The 23,989-nt window shown below is 34.8% G+C and overlaps 1 pseudogene; it reads right to left on the reverse strand.

The window, feature by feature from the left end:
• Positions 1–1,173: 1,173 nt before the first annotated feature.
• LOC135322052 (mitotic spindle assembly checkpoint protein MAD1-like) overlaps positions 1,174–23,989 on the reverse strand; it is a 43,224-nt pseudogene continuing 20,408 nt past the window's right edge.

A 23,989-nucleotide genomic window follows, 5' to 3' on the forward strand; every position in this document is an offset into this window, starting at 1 on the left:
AAATTGTAACTATGAATGATGACTGATGTTAAATAGACTTACTGTGGTGATCATTTCAAAATAGATACAAATATAGAATCATTACCTTTATAGTAGAAAATAATACAATGTTATATCAATTATACTTAAATTATAAAAGAAAAAAATTAGATTTGTGTAATATTATTTTTTAAAAACTTTCAAAATAAATGTATTCAATATTAAATTAGCTAATACTTAATTACTGACCATGGGGCACTCATATGCTTTTAAAATGAATATGCACATATTGGCATGCCTACTGCAAATTTTGTACAAATCAAGCAAGTCTGGAGAAAATAGCTGGGAAGAGCTGATGACAGCCCAGTGCGGCTCATGCAGCCCCAGCCTTGTACCTGTGGTGGAGGAAGGTGTCAGGACAGGGATTGAGAAAAGACCTGCACAGTGTGCTCTGGAAGACAGGTATGCAGGCCTTCTGAACAGTGGAGGTGCAGGAACAAAGCTTAGAGGGCATCTGAAGGGCAAAGAAAATCGGGAGCTCCCTGAGTCACCCAGACCCACCCCTGGAGCAAGCCCTGGTAACTCCAAAGACCTGAAGGAGGAAGAGGGGCGTCTCCAAGACCCGTCCAAACCCAGAGCAGAGCCCTGTCCTACATCTGGCCACCTGCTCCCATCACTGATCACCTTCCTGCCTTCAGCCGCTGAGAGCTGCAATTCTTCTAATTGCTAGAGAGGAAAGACAATTAACACCATTTTCCAAGTTCCTAATTTTAAGTCATAGCATCAAAAATAGACCTGTATACTGTCTCGCGGGAAACACTTCTGTTGTTCCCAAGCACCCACGTGACGGCGGCCAGAAGAGGGTGGCAACGGAGCAGCGGCAGCGAGCCCTTCCACAGCCTAGGCACCGCCCAAGTGCAGGCGGGAAGGTTGAAGGCAGCTGCTCTCTGAGGCAAAGGCAGGGAACCTGAGGGACCTGAGTGCACCCGCAAGGGAGGCGGCACGGGGTCTGGGAAAGGAATGGAGGCGCGATGCGGCTCCTCACCTGCTATGAGCTCGGACTAAGTCACCCTCTTTGAGCCCCGGCTTCCTCACCTCCATCAGCGGCAGGACCGGCGTCTGGTCTCTGAGCGGTGCCTGCTGGGTCTCCCGTTTCTTCCTCTCCTCCAGCAGCTGCCGTTGACCTGGCCTCCTCTAGCTGCTGCCTGGCCTTCTCCAGCCCCGGGCGCCGCTGGGCACGGAGCCGCCCCTGTCCCTCAGGGCAAGCTCCCCCTGCTGCAGCTCAACAGTGAACCTGGAAAGGTCTCCGCGGATCCTAACGTTCAAGCCCGTGGTCTGGTCCAGTCTCGCCCGGCTTTGCAGCTTCGCCAGCGGCCTCTCCTTCTCTAGCTCCAGGTCCACCAGACTTTTCTGCATCTTCTCCTGACGCCCCCGCCTTCCCTGCAGCCCCGCGGGTTCTCCCCTGGGCAGCTTGTCGGTTGCTCTCTCGCATCTCCCTCAGGGAGGCGTCTCTTCCCTCGGTGCAGCCAGCTCCCCGCCATCTTGGGCAGCCGCGCGCCCAGACTTCCTGTTCCTCGCAGTCCTGCTCCTTCAGGAACAACTTCTGCTCCAAATCCTTAATCCTCTGCTCCTAGTCTGCTCTCACTTCGCCTGCCTGGAATTCCTAAACTTTCTTCCTGTCGTTCATTGTGCTGCCAAGTCCAGCTGCTCCTTCAGCTTCTCAGACTCCAGGCACTTCACCTGCAATTCTGAGATCCTCGCTGATGATCTCACTGGCTTCGACCAGGCTGTTCTCCTGCAGCTTCTTGCTGGTTAGGCTTTGCTTACACAGTCTGTTGCGCTCCACCCGCTCTTTCATCTTCTCGTCCACCGCGGCATCCTGCTCCTGAGGCTGCTGAACGCGTGTCAGGAGCTCCCGGTTGTGGTCAGCCTCGAGCTGGTGGCCCCTGGCACCGGTGCTGGCTGCTCGCTCCAACTCCACGCGAGCCCTCTTGTGACTTGGCTCCACCTGCTTTTCTCGCTCCATATGGATGAGGCAAGTCTGAGTGGATCTGCTCTGTTTATTCCTCCAGCTGCGTCGCCTGCTAATACTGCACCTGCAGGGAACCTTCGGCAGAGGTGGAAACATCTAGTCCAGACCCTCCCTCCACTCTAAGAAATGAAGTTATCCAAAGGCCTCAGAAAGGATAGGACGGTGGTGTTCTCTGCCCCCCCTCGTCTTCCATGCCCCAGCTCTTCCTTTCCCTCCATCCCTCCATCTCTCCCTTCCTTCCTTATATCTTTTCCTGCTTTCTTTCTCTCTTTCTCTCCTATACTAAAGGTAACATCATCATACTGATTTTCTGTTTTTTGGTTCTTCCTTTCATCAGTCCCAGGAAAAGGGCTTCTAGGGTGCTGATTATTTTGTTTCTTAATCTGGGTGCTGGTTACATTTCTGAAAATTCATGAAAGTAGAGAATTATTATTTGCAACATTTCTCTGTATAAAATTCCAACCAAATATTTGTAAATGGGCTATATTTTATATCTATTGAACATCCAAGTTTGACCTACTTTTTATTTTAATTCTAAAATTCCCTCGCCACTTCCTATTTCTGAAGACCTAGCTCGTGTTTCCTCAGTTCAATGACTAGATTTTTGAAAGTTATCCTTCTCATACTCCCAATATTGATTTTGAGTTGGTATTGTTGTTGATGTTAGGTCCTTTATTTCCAGGTGCTTACTACCTAACACTTGAAAATCATTTTTAAACTTATATTGCAAATTAAAGAGCAAGTCCTCAAACATTGCAACTTGACTGAATATAAGAACACGGAAATCTAAATGTGCCTTAAAAAACTCCAGATGTAAGAAAAATATTATCAAAGAAGGACATTATTATGTAAATACAACAACAAAACTGCTGCACAGATAATGCAAGCAGTTCTAGTTATCTAGTAGATGAGCACATAGCAAGTACTTAAAAGCTTTCATTTTTATTCTTTTGTTCATCTTGTCCCTCCCTTCCTGTTTTCTTCCCTTTCTTTTCCTTTCCTTCCCTTCCTTCCCTTTTCCTTCCTTCCTTCCTTCCTTCCTTCCTTCCTTCCTTCCTTCCTTCCTTCTTCCCTCCCTCCCTCTCTTCCTTCCTTTCTTTCAACTGGGACCATATTCAGGTAGGTATTTTGGGCAGGAATGCTTCATAGATGGTTTGTGTACTTCCATCAGGAGGTACAAATTACCTAGTGATCTTGTATTTATGATGCCAGGGGTGACTGGTTATCATTGCCTAAAATTAGGATTTTACTAGCAGTTTGAAAAATGCTATTTTTCTATTTTTTTCTTTGTTAACTAGCTGCAGTATTTCCATAGAGAAAATCATCTCAATAATTTTTTGGTTATATGTGGTATACTTGTTAAGATAAATGTCTGATTCTTTTATGTCATTGACCAGATTTTAAACAGCACATTAGTTCTAGATATCCAAAAGTGATGAATGGGAATTTAAAAATATGTTTTTTGTATCTTGATAAATTCATGGAATTAGACATATTATGTTTCAATACATTGCAGTGGTTATTCTTGTCAATACTCAAATTTTTCCACCTTTGACCTTGTGGGAACGTTTTCAAGAGAGTCTATGATGCAATTCTAGCTATCTTTGATAGCATCTTTGCTTTCACATATGGCAACATACTCTGTACATTTCCCAGATTCAACATACATCTCATAGGAATAGGAATATTATCATAGATAACCACGCTAGAAATACCAAATTTAAAATAATGATAAAATAATATTCTCTAAAATATATCACATATTCGACGTTTGCCAATTCAGTTTTTCTAACTTGTCTTGCATAGCAATTATTTCTATTCTGGGATCCACTCCACAATCATATATTGCATTTAGTTGTTATATCTAAGGAATATTACATTTTAAAGATATGTATCATGAGTTCAAAACAATATTTCCAATTCAAATTCAGGATTTTATGTTTGTCTGTTTGTTTTTATCTACTATATTAAATCTCACATCTATGGAGTCTGTCTCCTACATGGAAAATTTGGTTCCCAAGAATAACCAAAGGACTTCTCATTTGCATGTACTTTTTTCTTTAGATGGCAAGTGATATTAATTTCCTTCTTTTTGCTGTATTTATTATCATTATTTTGCATTTTGTTTTCAGATTTATCAAATCAGTTGAAAAGTTTCAAAGATAATAACCTTCACAAATTTATGCTTTTAAACATTTTTCTAACATCTGAGCTGTTTCTATCTCCTTTAGCTCAAATCTTTTTGCTGTAATTTTAAGTCAGTTACTTCTAGCTGAATAAAACTGGATGAGGTTCAAGTTGCTACGGCAGCATTTAATCAACAATCCCTTGCCCAGCCTCAGAGCAGATGTATTTTGCTCATCTGGTGGACCTGATGCCAATCTCTCTTTGCCCTCTTGTGAATTAAGGCAGTGCTTCTTAAGCCTGATGTGTATACATATCATCTAGCAACCTTGTTAAAATGCAGATTCTGACTAGTAGATCTGAGGTGCAGCCTGAGCTTTTTGTGTCACTAACAAGGTCCTAGGAGATGTTGATACTGCTCATCCTGGATTACAGTTTGAGTAACAAGGGATAAGGGTTTTCTGGGCTAAGAATTTTTTCAGGTGTTTGATGTGCTACATTTCTGCTCTTTGTTGTCTTGTAACTTAGTTTTCTGGATGTCTGGGTAGGTAATTGAAGATACAGCAATACCGGTATTGAGGGGCTGTTTTTCTTGGGTTTCATTTACTTCATTTTACTCATCCTCCTTACTAATGCCCTCTTCAGGCTGTCATTGGTAAAGAGGCCCTCTGCACAGCATTTGTTCCTAACCCTATTGTCTAACTGGTGACTTCCTCTACCTTAACCATGGTTGCCAGCACTCTCTATCACTGCCCAGGAAAGCTCAGTATATCATGATTGAGGGTCGTAGTGACTTTACATCTAGCAAGGTGACAATCACCACTGTTTGCAGTAAGGATGGCATTATTAGGTTGCTTTCCAGGGCCAGTCTTTGAATTCACTTTTTCCCCATTCTCACTATGTTGGTGGTGGTGGTGATAACTTGGTGTGGTTGATACCTATGATGGTTGTAATCTGCTGCATAGTTACTGCCTTGAACTGAAACACCATCTGTAGCAACTGCTGTTGTACCTAATTTCCTTCAATATCATCAAACTAGTTTTTCCAGTTCCTCCACCACAAAGTTGCTTCCTGATTTACCTTCTTTTTGACTGTCTTCTGCACAAAAATAACTTTAATAGTGTTATTCATTTGATTATATATTAAATATTATTTACAGTATATACTACTGGAAATGTAATGAATTTAAGGCTGCTGAACTGCTGCTTCCTCTGCCTTTCACTTCTGCCTCTGGTGCCAGGCTTAGTTTTCCAAAATTGGGAGGGACTCAGTGGTGGATGACAAGAGGGTCCCTTCCTTACTGCTCAGTCACTGAGATCATGTCTAGGACCTGCTGCCATGCCAGCAGCCTCCTTTTGATGGTGATGGTGACCAGGTCAGTGATGGTGATCTGCTAAGGGCTTTCTTAGACTTACTCTTCATTACCAGAATTAATCAGACTCAACCTTAGTTTCTTATCAGCAAAAATAGAATCATCACACCTACTTCACAGAAGAAGTAAAGAAAACACATGCAAAGCATAGAACATAAAGCAGACACACAAATACTTGCTGAACATAGTTTTTGAAAATGTTTACTGCAAATTTTTATGAATTCAGACAAGTTTGGCACTTTTGAAAAATTGCTTAATACCTAGTGATCATTTTCCTTATCTATAAAGTAGTCAAAAAAACAAAACAAAACAAAACAAGAAACCAGTTCCTGCTTTGTTAAGGTTGGTATTAGCACTATCCCTTAGTAATCAGGTTCCCTAGGCATGTGAATATAAGTTAATATAAACAAAGAAGGTTATAACTTGCATTTCTTGGGATATCTTATATTTCTCTAAGTACCTAAGGATTATAAGGGGAAAAAGACATCATAATGCCTTTTTCAAGTTCAACAAATCCTTTTCAAATGGAAACATTATATAAATACATACATACATATATATAATTTTTAAGAAATATCCTTCTCCAATGCAGTATTTCACAATCTTGTTCTAAATTCAGTTGCCTCTCATATCATAAAGATTCATATGTCAAGAGAGATGGTTAGGGAACATTATTAGCTGAGACACAGAGAGTGCCAATTTTACCCCCTGATTTGGAAATGTTTGTTCTTGAAAGTGCCCTTCTTTCTTCTCATTTTTAGCTCTGGGTCCCTTGTGATACTTGACACCCTCCACGTGCACACAGAAGAACATCTTTTCTAATGAAAGTGGGACAAAGAAGAGAAAGATAAATGTAAGCGAAAGAAAGTTTATATGTGAGTGTTGAGAAATTTGTCAGAGCTTTTATATTTATTCTCTTCTATGTTCTCTAATGACCTTGGAATTTAAAATCATCTGTGGTGAATGAGGTGCCAGTAGATTCCAGAACGCTTTTAGGAAAATATACATTCCCTTTTGTATCTACAGAGAAAGGCTGCATAAAGGATTTGTGGCATTAATCATACTGGAGCTTGCTTATAATAATTGCAGAAGCAGTTGCTGTAAAAGCAGCTGATGAATGAAAATACCTTCAATGATAAGGTCTAAGTGTCCCCTGTAGTAAAGGTTACTCTGTAGTGATAGGCTGTGGGAAAGTTCCAGTGTTTGTGATAAAGGTGAGTTGAAAAGTTTAAAATAAATCATCAATGTGTAGAGCAACTACTTAAAAAAAAAAAAAAAAGCTCACACCTAGGTAGTACTCAATGATAGAGGTGGTTTCAAAAATGATTAAAAGAGTGTTCTGTCAAAGCTGCCCATGGCTATGTGATCTGTATGAGGGGACTTGTTCACGTTGCTAAGCTCATGTTCCTGCCATCATTGAAAATATGCCTGAAAAAAGACATTTCTAAAAGTGATCATAGAAAAATACGTTTTACTTCCTTCAGAAGTGTCTTTGAGGTGCACCTTTTTGATAATGAATGATGCTGCTTTTAGTAAAAGTACCCCCTGTGCTCTTCCAAGCTAATATTAGTTGAGCAGATGCACTGGATCTCATTCTTGCCCTGTTAAGTTCACAAGGGCTGCTGAAAATCCTTAAGCCAGTTGTACACTGAGTACCTTAGATTACAGGGTGGTTTCCGCCTCCATTTGATAATCTTTCCAAATTCAACTTGCTGTTGTTGTTGTATGTAATTCTGCCAAGGTTATTGTGCTGTTGGTCTTCCCATTAGTGACATGGATAAATTTTCTGTTACCTCTTTCAGCTTAATTGTATTTGATCTCCTCTGAATTATAATAGAAAGACTCATTCTTATCCAAGATCTGGCAATATCTTCTAGTTTTGTTGGGGGTTGGGGAAGAGTGTGGGAGAATTGGAAGGAATTTTGGGAAAAGAATACTCTCCCTTTCGTTTGCATTGTTGCATTAGCCTTTTAACTGATCTCCATGGTTTCAGCAACCTCTTCTTTCCATTCTGTCCATCAAAGTATCTTTTCAGTACATATATTTGACTATGGTAGTCCCCAGATAAACAAACAAATGAACAAACAAATACACAATGTTTTAATGGTTCTCTATTGCCAATGAATGGAGTCTATAACATTCAGAATCCTTGTTCTGTTGTTTTTATCTTTTTTCTTACTACTGATTTGTAAACTCCTCTTTTTGGCAACATACAACTGTTATTCCCCAAACACCTTATATACTTCATTTTTTCCATGTAATTGTTTAGTCTGCCCCAACTTGTAGAAATACCTCTTCATATCTTCACCATACACACACACACACACACACCTCACAGATTAGCAAACCATGACTCTGTCCTTGAACCAGTCAGGAAAATTAATCTTTCTGTCACATAAAGTTGTATTATTAAACTATTTTATTGCAGTTGGTGCTATACTCAGTACATATTTTTACCTCCTTCTGTCCATTTGACTATGTACTTTTTGAGGGCAGAGTCTGTGTCTTAGTAATGACTGAGGATTTCAAAAACATAAGAATTACTTGCTTTGAAGGATTAGGGAAAAATATGGCCAGTCTGTTCCTTTTTAGTAAAAGTACAATCAGGCAAGTTCTTTTCTGCCTTTCCACAAGCATTCAGTTGACTTCTACGATTATAGTTACTAATAGGAAAATGGTTCTCTTTTCTTTGGCAAACTCCTTTGCAATTCAGTATTCATTTTACCTTTCTGAAGTATTTACTTCTATATAGTGTGTCAATCAAATATTTTTATTTTTCAGACAGTCAATAGTACGGAGATGCTTCTTTTCATTTCTCTCATTTCTGCATGATAAAAAACAGAATAAAAATAATTCACAGATAATTGAAGAAAAATTAAATACTTTAACAAAATTATCACATGGACAGCTACTAAGTGTGTCAGGTGAGTTAGAGACCCTGTACTTCATTGTTCTGGACAGTTTACTTTTACAGGCATCACTGAGAAGTCATTTGTGCATTTTGAATCTTTTGTTTTAATTGTGCATTTTGAATCTTTTAGAAATTGCTTGATAAAGTAACATACAAATGGAAAGAATAAAGTCTGGGCAAAGTTCAAGTAACTAACTAGAGAGTCAAACCTTATATTCTCCAAACACTCATTATCCCCAAACTTGAAATTAAATCAGTAAATCAAGATGACGCATGAATGAAAAAGAACAATACTGGGACTGCCATCAAAATTTTCTTTGTAAAAGAAAAAGAAGAAGAAGAAAAAACTAAACAGCCATGTGTAGTAGAACTGAGAACATTAGAATTTCCTTCTTTTGTCACTTCTAAGTATATTTATTATAGTTTGGTTTGGCTCCAGTCCTCCCCTTGTTTTTACTTTGAATTAGGTCCAGGCTTTTTAGCTCCAGGGAAACTAGTTGTGGTATTGAAATTGCACTTTCCTTTAAACAGTGCTAATTGCAGTCACAATCACTAGTTCATGACCATGGAAATTAATGATGGAAAAGACCTGTTAGATCATCTCTTCCATCGGATACTGACAATACAGGATTATTTTTTACATTATGTCCTAGAGTGTTCTGCCTGGTTAATTTTAAGAGACTGAAATAATGGGGCTTTCACCATTTCCCTTGGGAGAGACTTGTGTAGCCTAATGAACTTAAGACATTGATCTGAAGATCAACCTAGATTTTCTTTTTACTTCATTTCATGCCATTACTTCTAGTTATACACCCTTGGGTCACCCTAAACAATCCCTTTCCCTTCTCCATTCAGTACAACAAATTTCCTGGCTACAATCCTACAAGGAATTCCACAGATGGTTTTATTTGCATTTATGGAGGAGGATATGGTCTTGGTTAATGGTGACGCAAAATGCAGCTATTCATTATTTCATGAATCATTCTTCTCCAAAAGGAGGCGAGACTTAAAAAAACAAACAAACAAAAAAAAAAAAGAATGTGACTGCTTGTGTTATATCCGTATATTTTATTTATCAGTTTTAAATGTATATTAAAAGTAAAATTCTGTCAAAATATTTTCCATGACCTTTAAATATTCAGTTCTATTCAGATTATCAACTTCTTGAAATCTTGGTAGTGAAATCAATTTTTCTCCCCCATCATAATGTTAACTTGTTCTGTAACTGTGAACATACTATTTAAATTTATTTATTTAAAATATACTAGAACATGGTTTTTTAATAAGTATTTGATTTCTCATTGTGTTTTTAAATGGAGTACATCTGATTTTGCATTATACAGTGATAAAGTAGTCAATAATGTACTATATCACTTAAAGTTATAATTGAAGAGAAAATACTTGGTCTCTATGTATATATGATAGATAATGAAAAGAAAGCATTATTAGTATAAATGACATATAATAAAAGGAAAATACTGTTACTGTTATTGCAGATTGATTAGCAGAGTTGATAGATTTCTGGAGTTTGGAAAATAGCATATATTAAATCTTATAACAAATTATCCTTACATGCCTTTTATATGGCATTGATTCTAAATGAAAGAGTTATGAGCTAGTTATACACTATGCACATCGTCATAGGCAATAAGAATAATAATCATCATTATGTTTGCAACATCAACTTATTTAAAACAATATAGACCATGAAAGTAAATTACTCACCCATGTTAAGTAAAGTAAATGGTCCTACTCACCAAAATGAGGCAATAGAAGCAATTTATTATAATCAGACTGCTCACAGGAATTCAGCTTACAGAGTTTCAATATGTTTCAATGATAGATAAAATTTTAAGGAAATTTTATAAGATTCATATGTAATTCCTATTCTCAAATTATGTATGCAAGGAAAAATGCAAGGGAAAAATTCATGGGTAATTAACCTAAGTAAAGTTCTGAATCTGCAGATAAACACTTTTCTTGTATCTTCTTATTTTCAAATTCAGTGAGATGTCATTCTGACTCTTTAAGACTAGACCTAGTCATTTTAATTACTCAGAGATAAGACAGTCTATTTCTTTTTAATGTCTATCCATATTGTGTTTCCTTGTTCAACACAGAGTCTTCTGCTTCACATGTATTTTTATACAATTTAATGATTTTAGATGGCGGTCAAATTAGACATCTTTACTGGATTGCTAAAACAAATTTTAAAATAAGCTATTACATAAGGAGTTAAGAATTCCGACACTCTCCTAGTTTCAAATTTTGGTGGGGGAAAGTCTGCATTTTTCATGATTGGTTTTAACAGAATTTCAGTTTTGCTTTTGTTACTTTGAAAATAAGTCTATGTATCTTACTTAAAATATGTCAAGACATTTTTTACTAAAATCTGTAGTATATATTTAGAGATGCATGAATTTATCTCACATAGTTAAAAGGTAAAAAAAAACCTACATCCACTCTTACTGATAAGAGGGAGAAATAAAAGCACTCCCTTTTGTATGCAGTGTTTCTTTTTTATGATGTAGGGACTCAAGTGCTTAATTTGATGTATTCAGGAACTCACTGGGCATTGAAAAATTTGTCTTTATAATATCACTGGTAAGTTTGGATAGTAATTTTCATGCCCCTTTTAATAGAAAGTGAATCATATAGAAGATTATTTAGAACAGAAAGACAAGAAAAGGATGGGAAGGCGTTAGCAATTGGTTGGGCAAAGAAGCAGAGGAAGGAGGAAGTGTGACTAGTGATGCGTCCTTTCAGAAGTAGACAAGAGACATAGTATGAAATGCAAAGTTACTTGACAAAGTCACTGAGCCACTAAGGTTTATATATTTTTTTTCTCTACTCAAAAAATAAACTAGTTATTCAGTATAAATATGTAAACCATTTTAGTTATTTATTCTCTCAATAAGCTTCATTAAGTTGTCCTCTCTGTTCCAAATTAAGTTTATAAAAATTTTAAGATTTAAGCATATTTTTCTAAGGATCTGCTCCCTCCTGGGATGGAATGTTCTAGTCTCAGACCTATGGTGGTAAATGACTGGCTAGGATTCTCCGTCACCCAGCCACTTGCCACATTGATAGAGTCCAGCTTAAGATGTCTCCCAGAGTCGCTGCTTTTATTTTCCCAACCTTATTTAAATCATTTGTTCTTCTATTCCTAATTTTAAGAAATTACAAAATATAATTTCCAGCTAAAGACAACTATGAAAATAATTGTGCAGATAAAGTACTTTATACAATTCCAAAATTATAAAATCACCAGGAATATTATTAATGCTCTTGTAATAAACAAAACTTTTCTCTCAAGGAGTAGTTTTTGTGTTTGGTACTCAGAGGTCATGGTAGTGAGTGTGCTAAATAAATAAACAGAAGATAGCCTGAAAATATAGTTGAATGATTCTTGACATGGCTAGGAAGTACTATACCTTTAAGACCCAAAGGATATGAATCACAATTTTAGCATATATTACATGTATTTTATATCAACTATTGGTGTTTCCTGAGGAGATTAAGGATAACCGTAGAATACAAGCTTAAACTCTCCTGCAGTCCATTCAGGGGAAAAAAATTAACATGGTTTGTTGAATGCTCTTGAAACTATTTATCTAGCTCTATTGCTGCAAAATACTGACTCTTGTTTGTAGGCACTGTAAGACACAAAACAAGAAGCAAGGTCTTCAGAGACTCATTAGGACCATTAGAAAAATGCTTCTAGCAGCTCCTATCAAAACAGCAGAAATAAATAAACTTTGTTCCTGAGACATGGATTCACCCTGTTTCTGCAACCCCATTTCTGGATGATGTATTACAGTCATTATAGTCACCTCTGTAGGACACTGTGTACACGGAGTGTGAGAGCCTCACCTCGCAGTTCGGGGTATTTCCTGATATATGAACCATTTGTCCTTGTCAGATTGTCCAAGGTGAAAGAATAAAGTTTAAATATGAGCCACTTCTAGGCAACACAACTATAGGAAAAGAAAATATTTTGTCTTACTTTCTCTTGCCACGAAGCTAAAAAAAAAAAAAAAATACTCCAAGAGAAAATGGAGTAAATGATAAGATGCCTGAACAAGAAGTGTTACTTCCTCCCTTTTCTAAATTGCTGTTTAATGGAGATAATCCCATAAAATCAAAATGCCAAAATCTCCTATTTGCTGGAAGTTGTGCTTAATAATAAAGAAAAGTGTTCTACAGATTTATAGTGGAAACAACTAAGACATTCTGAGTCAATGGTAGAAAAAGCTGAAGGAGTGTGACATTAATTTCTTCATTCAATGTAATACTACCTGTATGACTTAAGTAAGTTTATGAATATTTACAAATGAATGGATATTGGACATTTTTCATTGAGGAATTCCAGGAAATTCTAGCAGAACTGAATTTGGTATTTTGGAATACATTTACTACTTATATGTAAAATAAAAAAATATGTTTACATTTTAAAAAGTAAGTACTAAATTTTTACTGTAGGTTTTTTTATTCAATCTTCTAGTTGATTGAGGGATAATGTGACTTCATCAGCTCGGATTTTTCTGTTCCAGAATAGGAACCCTGAAGTTAGGTCTAGAGGTATTATTACTAGATTTTTTTATTCTCACTAATCCTTTTTCCTTTGTTTTGCATAACTTGTTGGAATAAATATTAATGTAACGCATTTTTCCCCTAGATGGTCATTAATTTTGTCCATCATCAAAAAAAAAGTAGTGGTTTAAGTCATTGACCAGCAAGGAAACCAAAAGTATACTAAGTAATTCAATGAAAGGCATCCTGGAAAGGGATTTAAGTACTAATATGCCTGGAAATGCTAGAAGTGCAAACAGTGGATAGTGAGGCAAACCAGAAATTAGAAACACAGGGAGCAGCAACCACCTTGAGGGGTGGAAGGACAAGGGGAGGAGACAAGGTGGCCTGAGCTCAGGATCTGTGGCTGCTCAGCAGAAGCACAGGGTATCTGCTGGGGGGAGCAGGGAATGTAAGAAAGAGAAAGAGCCACTGCTCAAGATGGCTAACACAGAGGGAGGAATGGGCAGAAATGGTCTGCTTTCTTCCCAACCTCTGTGCACTCTCATCTCTTGCCAGTGCTTCTCAGTGGCAAAAGCTTGGTCCATTGACAAGGAGGATGAGAAAACCTAGTTTGCAGGAGTCAGCACCCAGTGAGGCAGGAGGAAGGAAGAGAAGTAGGTCTGAGAGCAAACAGAAGAATGCCTAGCACAGTAGCAAACTCTGAAACTCTTGATTATGTGGTAGATTTTTTTTAATTGAAGTATAGTTGATTTAGAATATTACATTAGTTTCAGGTGTACAAGCATAGTGATTCAGTATTTTTACAGATTATACTCCATTAAAAGTTATGATAAGAAAATAGCTATAATTCTCTGTACTGTACAATATATCCATGTTGTTCATTGTGGCAGATTAATTTAACAGCCAGCAGGAGGAATTTACATTTCCAGAAAATTATCTAAACCAAAGTAGGCAATAATTATACCATTTGATTGAATTCTGATTTTGAAGCAAAAATATCTTACTACAGTGAAAAAAACAAGTGTATCAAAAAAGAGACTTAAAATAGGCTTTGCCATCAACTTGATCAGTGTTAATAAAACACATGGTGCAAACATGCACACTAACATACACATATGCACACACGCAGTCACACAGAAAAATAACTAAGAATATTAGTTATTCTAATTTTTCACTTATTTAGCAGCCCTTAAAATAATTCTAAACAGCTAATCCCATAGCTTTTGCCACACATACCTACTTAGTTACAGAAACTAACCTTTCATAAGTGTAGACTTGAAAAATAAGTCAGAATGGCTTAATTCCAATCAATTAAGCATTATCATTTACTCCACATAATCCATATGTCTATATAATTGTAATTGATTCTCTCGTTTTCCTCAAAATATTTTCAGATTATCATGTAGTCTACTTTCAGTGTAACTGTATTTCACCAGTACTAAAAGAACAAACAGCAACTGAACTAAGCATGTATATATGTATATACACACATATATATAAATGGAATTGGAAATTAAAACAAAATTGAATGCAGGTATAAAATAGAAAAAAAATATATTAAGGCCATTGGTCTACACAGTATCATTTTCTCATAGATATTCCATACATATAAAATAATTATTAAATAAAATAATAATTAATTTTCATGTTCTTATTATTTAAACAAAAGTTGGTATGAGGCAGATAACTTAATATTCCACATACAAATCTCTTCTCAGAATTACACATCATAAATATTTTGCATCTCATATCTATTAATCAGTAAGTGTTATGTTACTTATTTGGTATTTTCCCAGACTTTCAGGAAGCTCTGAGCTATATTTGAGATTTATTTGTAGTAAATAGGTGTAGCTTATCTGTAGATACAATCCCAGCAGTCTCCTCTACATGGTATATCTTTAATCCTTGTTTTAATGTGCTTCGGTGTATATTTTATTATAAGTATTTAAATCCCTTTTAGATAACAGGATAGAAAGAAAAAAGTATGTTTATAAAAGGCATATAAGCAATGTCTCTAAGACTTTGGGCATTTCATAGGAAGCACTCATAATATCAGTCCTTTAATAACTCCCTTTTCAGCACCTCTCACTTCATATTGTATGCTTCATCCATTGCTGTAATTATTTTATACCTCAGTACAATAACAATGATATTCTGTCCTTCTCTCTTAATATAAAATGAAGAAAGTAAATTTATACTAATTTTTTAAAATATATAAATTAAAATCATAAAGAACAGAAGTACACTCATACTCAGATTAGTAACAATAACAATAATAATAGCACTTGTATAGTTGCTTTCTTAATACAAATTGCAGTGCTTCTCTTCTCTTCACACTAAAGACTACAATGGCATAAATTAAGTAAAGGGGGTGTTTTAGAATCAAACTTGTCAAAAACAGTGACACGTTTTAATTTGTTGCCATTGTTGTCAAATCAGATTTGAATCCTTGTCTAACAATATCTTCTCCAAGGTGTATAACCACAACCTAATCTGTAACCCACCTCCTCTTTCAAATACCTTTAAACTAAATTCTCTGAAATAGTTCTATAAGTTGACAAAGGTCATCACTTGAATTTACTTTGAGAGTAAATATAACTATTTGGATGAAGAAGAACCTGACATAATCTGTCCAATCAAGCTAGCTATGATTCCAATAGCACAACAGGAGGCTATTGGAAATGCCCCCACCCCATCCCTGCGCAGAATAATTAAGCTGAGATTGGTTTGAATTCTTTTATAATTATCCCTCTCACCATGCAGTTGGGCTTGAGAAGTTAATTACAACCATTTTCATGCCTATAATGCAGAAATGATCTCTCCGTTACGTACAGATTTGACAAGTCTTTAGAAGGATGTTAGATGATGGTTCCTTGCTATATATATCCCTCCCCTTGACAGTAGCTGAATGTCTATGAGGCATTTTTTTGATGTTTTAGAAAGTGTTTCAATAATTTCTACATAAGGACAAGAGGAGAAACAGATGAAATTATTCAAAGAATAGAGATCACAATAAAGATGTTTACTATAAGGCTGGAAGTCTTTGCAAATCATAAGTGTTATTATTGAATGTATAGGAATTTACTGTTTTGAAATAGCTATATTTGGTTTATTTCAAAATGCAAAAAAAATTATTTTGACAACTTTTTCTCCCTGTAAAGTTGAACTAAAATTCACTGCAAGAAAATATAGTTTCACAAATGAACACAAATTCCCTAATATCCTCTGAAATTTCTATTGCAAAAATATAGATGAAAATGATTGAACAGCACATATAATTATAAAGCTGTATTGTTTTCAGGACATAAAAATTATTTTGAAGTATTTTTCCTTAAAATAACAAAAACATTATAATGTGCTAGCCTGACATGTCTGAGCAACGTTTTTAGATTTTGGCAATGATTTTTATTTGGCATACTATATTAATGCAAGAAGTTGTACAACTTATATAGATTAGAAATCAAGTAGAACAGATTACACTTAAAATATAGTTCACCAATTTATGTAGTTTTACAGACAATATTACTGCAATAAAATGATCCATTTTTGAAGGTTCTCTTCCAAGCCTCTAGAACTTGTATTTCCATCATCATTACCTGAAGACTAAAGACTGAAAGTGTAATTAGTGTTTTCCCAGAGTCCTTATTTTGTTCAACTGTCTTCCTTTTGAACTGTGGAAAATCTACTTAATTTATAGCTTTGTAACTCTATCAAAATTCTCCTTAAGTATAAGTGATGTTACCATTCTGCTAGAAGCGTGTTCCTAGAAGGAAAAACTCAACCAATCTAGAAGTGTCCAGGAAAGAAAATTTCACCATTTAAGGTTTTAACCATGGATATTATGGTTACTTTGAAGTGCTCATGATATCAATTTAATTTTGTCATAAATGGGTATAAAGAAGTGGATAATCAACATTCAAAAGTTAACATTCAGATATTTTGAGGATTGTATTTAAGCCACATTTTAACCCCATTCTTTGTTCAAAATCAATTCAGTAATCATTTTTCTTAATAACTGAATGATATCTAAGAGTCACAAAGACCTATCAAGTGAGCCAGATTTCCAACAAAATTGTGATGATCAGGTCTAAAATACCTGGGCAATGAACTGATTTATATGTACGTGTAATTTAAGAGCATTGGTAGGCTGAATCTGGAAAGCCAAAGATTTACAGGAAAGGGAATTGCTACATAGTAATAGAAACAGTCATGGTGGTGGTAACTCTGTGGTAATAGTAGTAGTTCAAAAGAGGAACATGAAAAACATATGCAGTCACTGCTCCAAAGCATTTCAGAGAGAGCCGGGCATGTGTTACCAAGTCTCTCTGCCTTATGAGCATGAATTAGGTGTTAAAAGACCCAGTTCTGCCCCCAAAGGTTGATACTCCCCTCTCTGTTCTGCTTTCTGAGCTCCTTCTTGGTCCCACCCTCTGAGTCATTGCTGCCTTGAAGCAGTTTCTTACTTTGAGAGCATTTTTCCAGCTAGAAAAGTTGAAAGGAGAAATAGTTTTCCTTTCCAATCAAGCAAGTCCTTAAGTAGCAATATTTCCTCTAAATTTTCCTCTTCATTTCTTAAATTTTCCTTGAAACTGGACAGTTTCCTCTTCAATACATTTCTCTCCTCCAAAACTTTATCATACACAGTTAAATGAGGCATTCGTCACTTTTTACCTTCTGCCTAGAAATCTTCATAGCCAAGTCTACAAGTTCATTAGTTGTATTTTTGAATTGCCCTCATTACCATAGGCAATAGTGTTGCCAAATATCCTGCTACTTTATAATGTGTCACTTTTCCCCAGTGTTCAATATTTTTCTCACTGCCTTGTAAGCTTCCAATAAGAGTGTCTTTGCTGTTCTCAGGACTTTTCTACCTTGCAGTCTAAAACAAATACCAAATATTTTAGGTTTGGTACAACTTTTTTAAATGTAGCAATAGATAGCTGAAACACTACTTTATCCTATGGCTTTCATTCACATGCTGTGTTCTTATGTACACAGCCTATAGCAAAAAAAGAAGTATACATAATTTTTTGTTGAAAGATTGCCTTTTGCCTTAAATTCTCCAACCAGTAATTTAATTTTAGCTAGAGACTCTTCAGCCTCTGGCTAGTACTGACTTCTGAATGCTTTCTATTACTTTCAGAAGCAATCTTAATTTTCTTCTTCAAAATGTTCCCAAAACATGCATTACAGGTGAGGGTAAAAGAGATATGAGGGGAAAATTTTGGAACTATGAACATTTTATCTATCAATTTCCATATGAATATTCCCATTCGATTTGACTATAGCTTGGATAATTGTTATTTGGAAATGTTTTGTTTAACTGCTTATTCAAATTAGGATTCTTTTTTTTTTTGAAGTATAGTCAGTTACAATGTGTGTTTCCAGTGTACATCATAATGTCCCAGTCATGCATATATATACATATATTCATTTTCATAGTCTTTTCCATTAAAGGTTATTACAAGATCCCTGTGCTATACAGGAGAAATATGGGGTCTTTTAACATATTTTTATATATATTGGTTAACATTTGCAGATCTCAAACTCCCAAATTTATCCCTTCTCACCCCCAGTAACCATGAGACTATTTACTACGTCTGTGAGTCTGTTTCTGTTTTGTAGATGAGTTCATTAGTGTCCTCTTTTTCCTTTTTTTTTAGATTCCACATATGAGTGATATTGTATGGTATTTTTCATTCTCTTTCTGGCTTACTTCACTTAGAATGATGACCTCCAGGTCCATCCATGTTGCTGTAAATGGCATTATTTTATTCTTTTTTATCGCTGAGTAGTATTTTATATGTTGAGCCTGTTCTACATTAAAGTACTAGATGAGACATAAGATTTTGACCATTACTCAAGAGTTTTCCCCATTAACACATAAAACTCTAAGGATCCATGTCTAAATACAGATTTCCACTTTCCCTCAATTCCTGAAACTATTCTGTGATCCAATTAATCCATGAAATATTTTATCCTAGCCTAATAACACCATCATGCATTAATTTCTTCCTTGTGATTAGCTATCACAACTGATAATTTCAAACATAATCCTTTCAATCCTCTGATCCTCCTCTTCTCTTTCCATATTTGCAATGGGATTTGAAGAAACTCAAAAATTATAACACTATAAGTTATTTGTTTTTAGGACTTCTGAAATATTTAATACATTACAGTAAGTGAGGTATGTCTTAATGTTTTCTCTTCCCTTACAGTCTTCCGATTTTTCCTCAACTTTTAATTTTAAACTGAATAGGTTTTAATCCAAACTTAATTTGAGACCCACACCAGTATTTCCAGTGGTTAGCTAAAGACCTGTATTTTTAATGCTATGTTAAGTTCCATATGTAAAAAGGGGAATGAAAATCTTTCCTCAGTGATAGGTAGCTTTCATATTACAGCATCTGCAAAGTAGCGCTATTATTACAATCATTCATTTTTACACTTGGAATCCTCTTTGAACTTAAAATTTAACTTCTTCTAATATTGACTTCGCAACAATTTTAAGACTTGCCAAGCCCTTGAAATAGCATTTCTTAGTTTTCATTCAGTGATAAATAATTATTACAATGACCATTATCATTATTATTAAATCAACAAAAGCTCATGATAAAAAAAAATAGCATAGAAAAACATAATACCCATAAAGATATAAATCTCAATTCCTTCAACCTGCTCTGCAGTCATAATTGTTGATGACGCTTGCTGGTATATCCTTTCATAATATTTCTATATATATATATATATATGAATATATACTTATATTTTTATATTTCTAAAAGTAGGAGAGTACTATAATAACATTCTGCAACTTGCTCTTTTCACTTAACTTATGTTTTTCATAATTTATTTTCAGTGCATTTCCAAAAATTGTTATGACATAATTTAGCCACTAATTGATGAATATCTCAAATATGAATATTTGAAGTGTTTATTATAAACTGTGATCAACCAAGATCACCGTAAAGACATTTCTGCGAACATATGTAATTTCCTATATTAAAAGCCTAGAAGGAAAATTGCTGGTACGTATATATATATATTTAAAAGTAATCTAATAGGGTAAGAAAAATGGAGCCTTGGTTTAATTTGCATCTTTATATAGGAAGTTGAGAATCTTTCTTAATGGTTGTTATCCATGATTATTTCTTTTGCCGTGAACCATATGTTCATGTCTTCAGTTCGTATTTTTCAATTATACTTTAGGCTGTTTCTTATTGATTTAAAAACTTCACTTAATAGGAAATTAGCCCTTAATTATAAGAGCTTTTTGCTATATGTAATAAGAATATTGTATTATTTTAACTTTATTTATGGTCTTTTATAAAACTATTTCCCCCTCCATAACTTCTTCATTTAATGATAATTATAAAGCACCTCTTTATTACTTTCTTTGGCTTTTGCTCAGAGCTATCGTGGTTATTTTTAATGTTTAAATAAATCTTGATTAAATCTAAATATGTTTTAATATCAGGAGTAAGGTAAAAAATACATTTTTTGACAAAATTAATAGATATACCAACACCATTTATTGATTAACCTATTACTGCACTAATTTAAAAAACTTCCTTATGAACTAAGTTTCTCTATGGACATATTCTATATTTTTCGATCACCCTATCTAAATTTACTGTATACTGCATTAGTTATTATTGCTTAGATAATTTTAATATTTCCCATATTTTTCTATGTTTTTGAAATTTTCTGTTTATATGGTTAAGTTTAAGTTTTAAAGTGAAAATTCGTAAGTTTTTAAAATGTCCTCTCATACCATTGCTCCCTCCCAAAACTACTGGTATTTTGATTCCAGTTGCATTAAATCCATAGATTAAATTGAATTATAGCTCAGATAACATATTTAAATTATGAGGACTTCCTTTCCAGAACAACATATGGCTTTCTACATATTTGAATCATTCTTTCATGAAATAAAATATCTATATATCTGTCTCCTCTTATTCTGTAGGAAAACTGAGTATTTTCCCACAGTGACTTTCTTTGACTCTCTTAAATGCATATATTCTTTCTTCTTCCTTTTCATCCTTTAAACACATACAGAATTGTATACATTTTTATATTTTGCCATATTAGTTATTAATTTGAGTTATTCATGAGCGTGTTTTATATTGAATCTCATTCTCATATTCCTTAAGTGAAATATTTGCACTAGAGCTGTGTCTAGTGTATTTTTGTAGCCACTATAGCATATTTACTCAAAGTAGGGTTCTTCAATATTAAATGCTGAATGAATTGAGATAATTATACTTTAAAAACTCAGATAGGGTTATGGCAATATCTAACTCATTACCTTGTGTCTGCATTCTTTAACTTTCCACAAATGAACTACTCCTTTTCAAAGGGAAAGGCTGATGCCCACACAGTTAACAGAATAATTCTGGTTCCTCAAGCATCTTCTGTATGGCAACCTTGTCTTTTCCCTGTTTCTTGCCTCCCTCCCTTTTCTTCATGTTAGTCTGACCGAATATATAATTCCTGTGCAGAACACAGACAATTGGTCTCTATCCTCATCCCTGTTCTGAGCCAACATTTACTTACTTTTTCTATACTCACTTTGTAATCCAAAATAATACTTTCCAATGTCATTTTCCCATCTGCATCACTACTTCTCTGTAAAGTTAGAACCAACACAAAGTCCCTGAATTTTCTAACCTTTTCTTCATTTGTTTAAGCTTGGTTCTATACGAATCAATACTTATTGATTCTTATAATGCTTTGTTAGTTAAAATAGTTCGATTAAGCTATAATACATCATAATATTTCAGTGTATAGTGTACTCGTTGATGTCCTGAGATTAATATCAACATCATTTGTTTTCAGTGTTTTTTTCTTTTTAATAATAATAAAGCATATATGTTCAAATTTCATTCCAAATTAAAATCTTAAAAGTATCCCAATAATTTTAGGGTGAAATTATTTTTTTCTTTCTACGTATTTGATCATTTCAGTTTTTTATCTTCTTTATTTTCAAAGTTATAAAATATTTCTTAATTTCACTTGCTAGCTTGGACTTCTAATCATCATCCATTCTGGATTCCCTTTTGTTTTGCCCTGCCTGATATTGGCTAAAAAAACAAATATTCTGGACCTTTGTACCAAGGTCAACTACACGGGCATGCAACTTCTGCTCAGAAAGACCTCATGTTTGATCTAATGTTCAACTGGTACTGTCTTGAAAATCTAAATTTTTAGCAAGAGACCCTGATTTTTTATTTGAAAGGCTTAATACCACAGTTTTCATTAGATCTATACCTATCTGGTTGAATTCCTCTAGTTATTCTCTAAACTAAGTGATTCTTATTCTATCTTATTACAATTACTTATTCCACCTGTGAAAGAGGGTATTATGTCAGAACCCTATTCTTTCTCATTGCACTGTCTCCCTGCAAGCAAATGTCTATGCATCTCATCATCCCAATGTAAAATACTAATTGACAGTTAACTGGCATAGGATATCAAACAAGCATTCTATAGTCCTTTTTCTTCCTTGGTGGTTGTTAAAACTCACAAATATTCAAACACATTTTAGTTGCTCTATAGTTACACTTATATTAGCTACATTGTTTTTAAAAATCTTATAATTTCTCTATGCCAATAAGTGTTATTGAGTCTCTGATGTAACCTAATTAACCTACCATTTGATCCTTAAGATTTGCTGTCAATCTACATATAGTTATAAGTTCTTGGACACAATGTAATATTTGATTATACCAACTTACTATATATTAATTTACCTAATTAATCATTTTGGTTTAAAAGTCATTTTATTAGAAACTCTGGTTGCTCCCTTAGAACCATCTAAATTAATGTAATGCTGAAATATATCATGAATGCAAATTAAGTATGAAGATAAATGACTGCATAGCCCTTCAAATTTATTTGTTCTTTCTGAGAAATATTTGCTTTTTCTCACAAATTTATGTAACAAAGTAACCTAAAAATAATTAGAAATATACTCTGAGTGTCCGCTATCTAGGGTATCAGCAAACCCTTAAAATAAGAAAAGAAATATGTTGCAATGAGATCTCAAAATTGTAAGTTACATAGTAACTAATCTTTGAATTACTTGGTAATATCAAGTATAATTATCAAGTAATTTGTAGGAACATATAATTCCCTTGTAATTATAGAGCTACTACAGATGCCCTACAAAATAGGATGCTAGTACAGCCTTACTAATCTAGAATCATTGCCTTCTTTTAACATTCACTGACTGCGGTACTCATGAATGAAACATCTGACTTCTAAGTGAAAAGCTCCAGATGCATTATGTACAATAGCCATTCTTTCAATTAAAAGTATGATTTATTCTCGTCATATGTAAAAAGAGAGCCCTCCCACCATTGACTATAAAAACATTCTAAATTGCTATTCTCTGTGTGTAATTATTATATGAAAAATGCCATAAATATACAAAAATGGCTTACAATCTTATATTTAGTTACCTTTCTCAAACAAACTCTGCTTTGTGTATGCTCAGAATTCTCTTTGTTATCAAAGACTATTTGGAACTGAGTGATCCAGTATATTTTGGCAGAAATCTGAAAATGAATATATTTTCAGTAAGTGCTTTCAATAAGAATGACAATACTGTAAAATGAAGTAGAACTGTAAATTATAGCATTTGGGGAGAAAAAGTAGACATAAGTTTTCTATTTGTAGGATTTGTTTTTGTGTGTATGCTATCTTTGCACTAAAGCCAAAGCCTATCATAGTCCCTGGCATTATGTGGAGGACCCATCTCTAACCCCTTCACTTCATGTGGCCTTATGTCTCATTCTTCATTTCCATGTCTGGGCAATAAAACTAAATAATAATGATTACTGAGACTGGAAGCCACCAGAACCACCCCGAATGACTGTGATATCAGCTCATGTTCTCGTTGCTCTGATTCTCAGCTTTCTCTCCTTTGGCCAATAGGAATTGTACTTATTTTTCTATGAGCTCAGCTATGTATTTCAAAGGTGATTCAGGTCACTGACTCAGCCACAATGCGGAAATAGAAGCCTGTATT

Source organism: Camelus dromedarius, chromosome 1, assembly GCF_036321535.1.
Source record: "Camelus dromedarius isolate mCamDro1 chromosome 1, mCamDro1.pat, whole genome shotgun sequence".
Lineage (NCBI taxonomy): Eukaryota > Metazoa > Chordata > Mammalia > Artiodactyla > Camelidae > Camelus > Camelus dromedarius.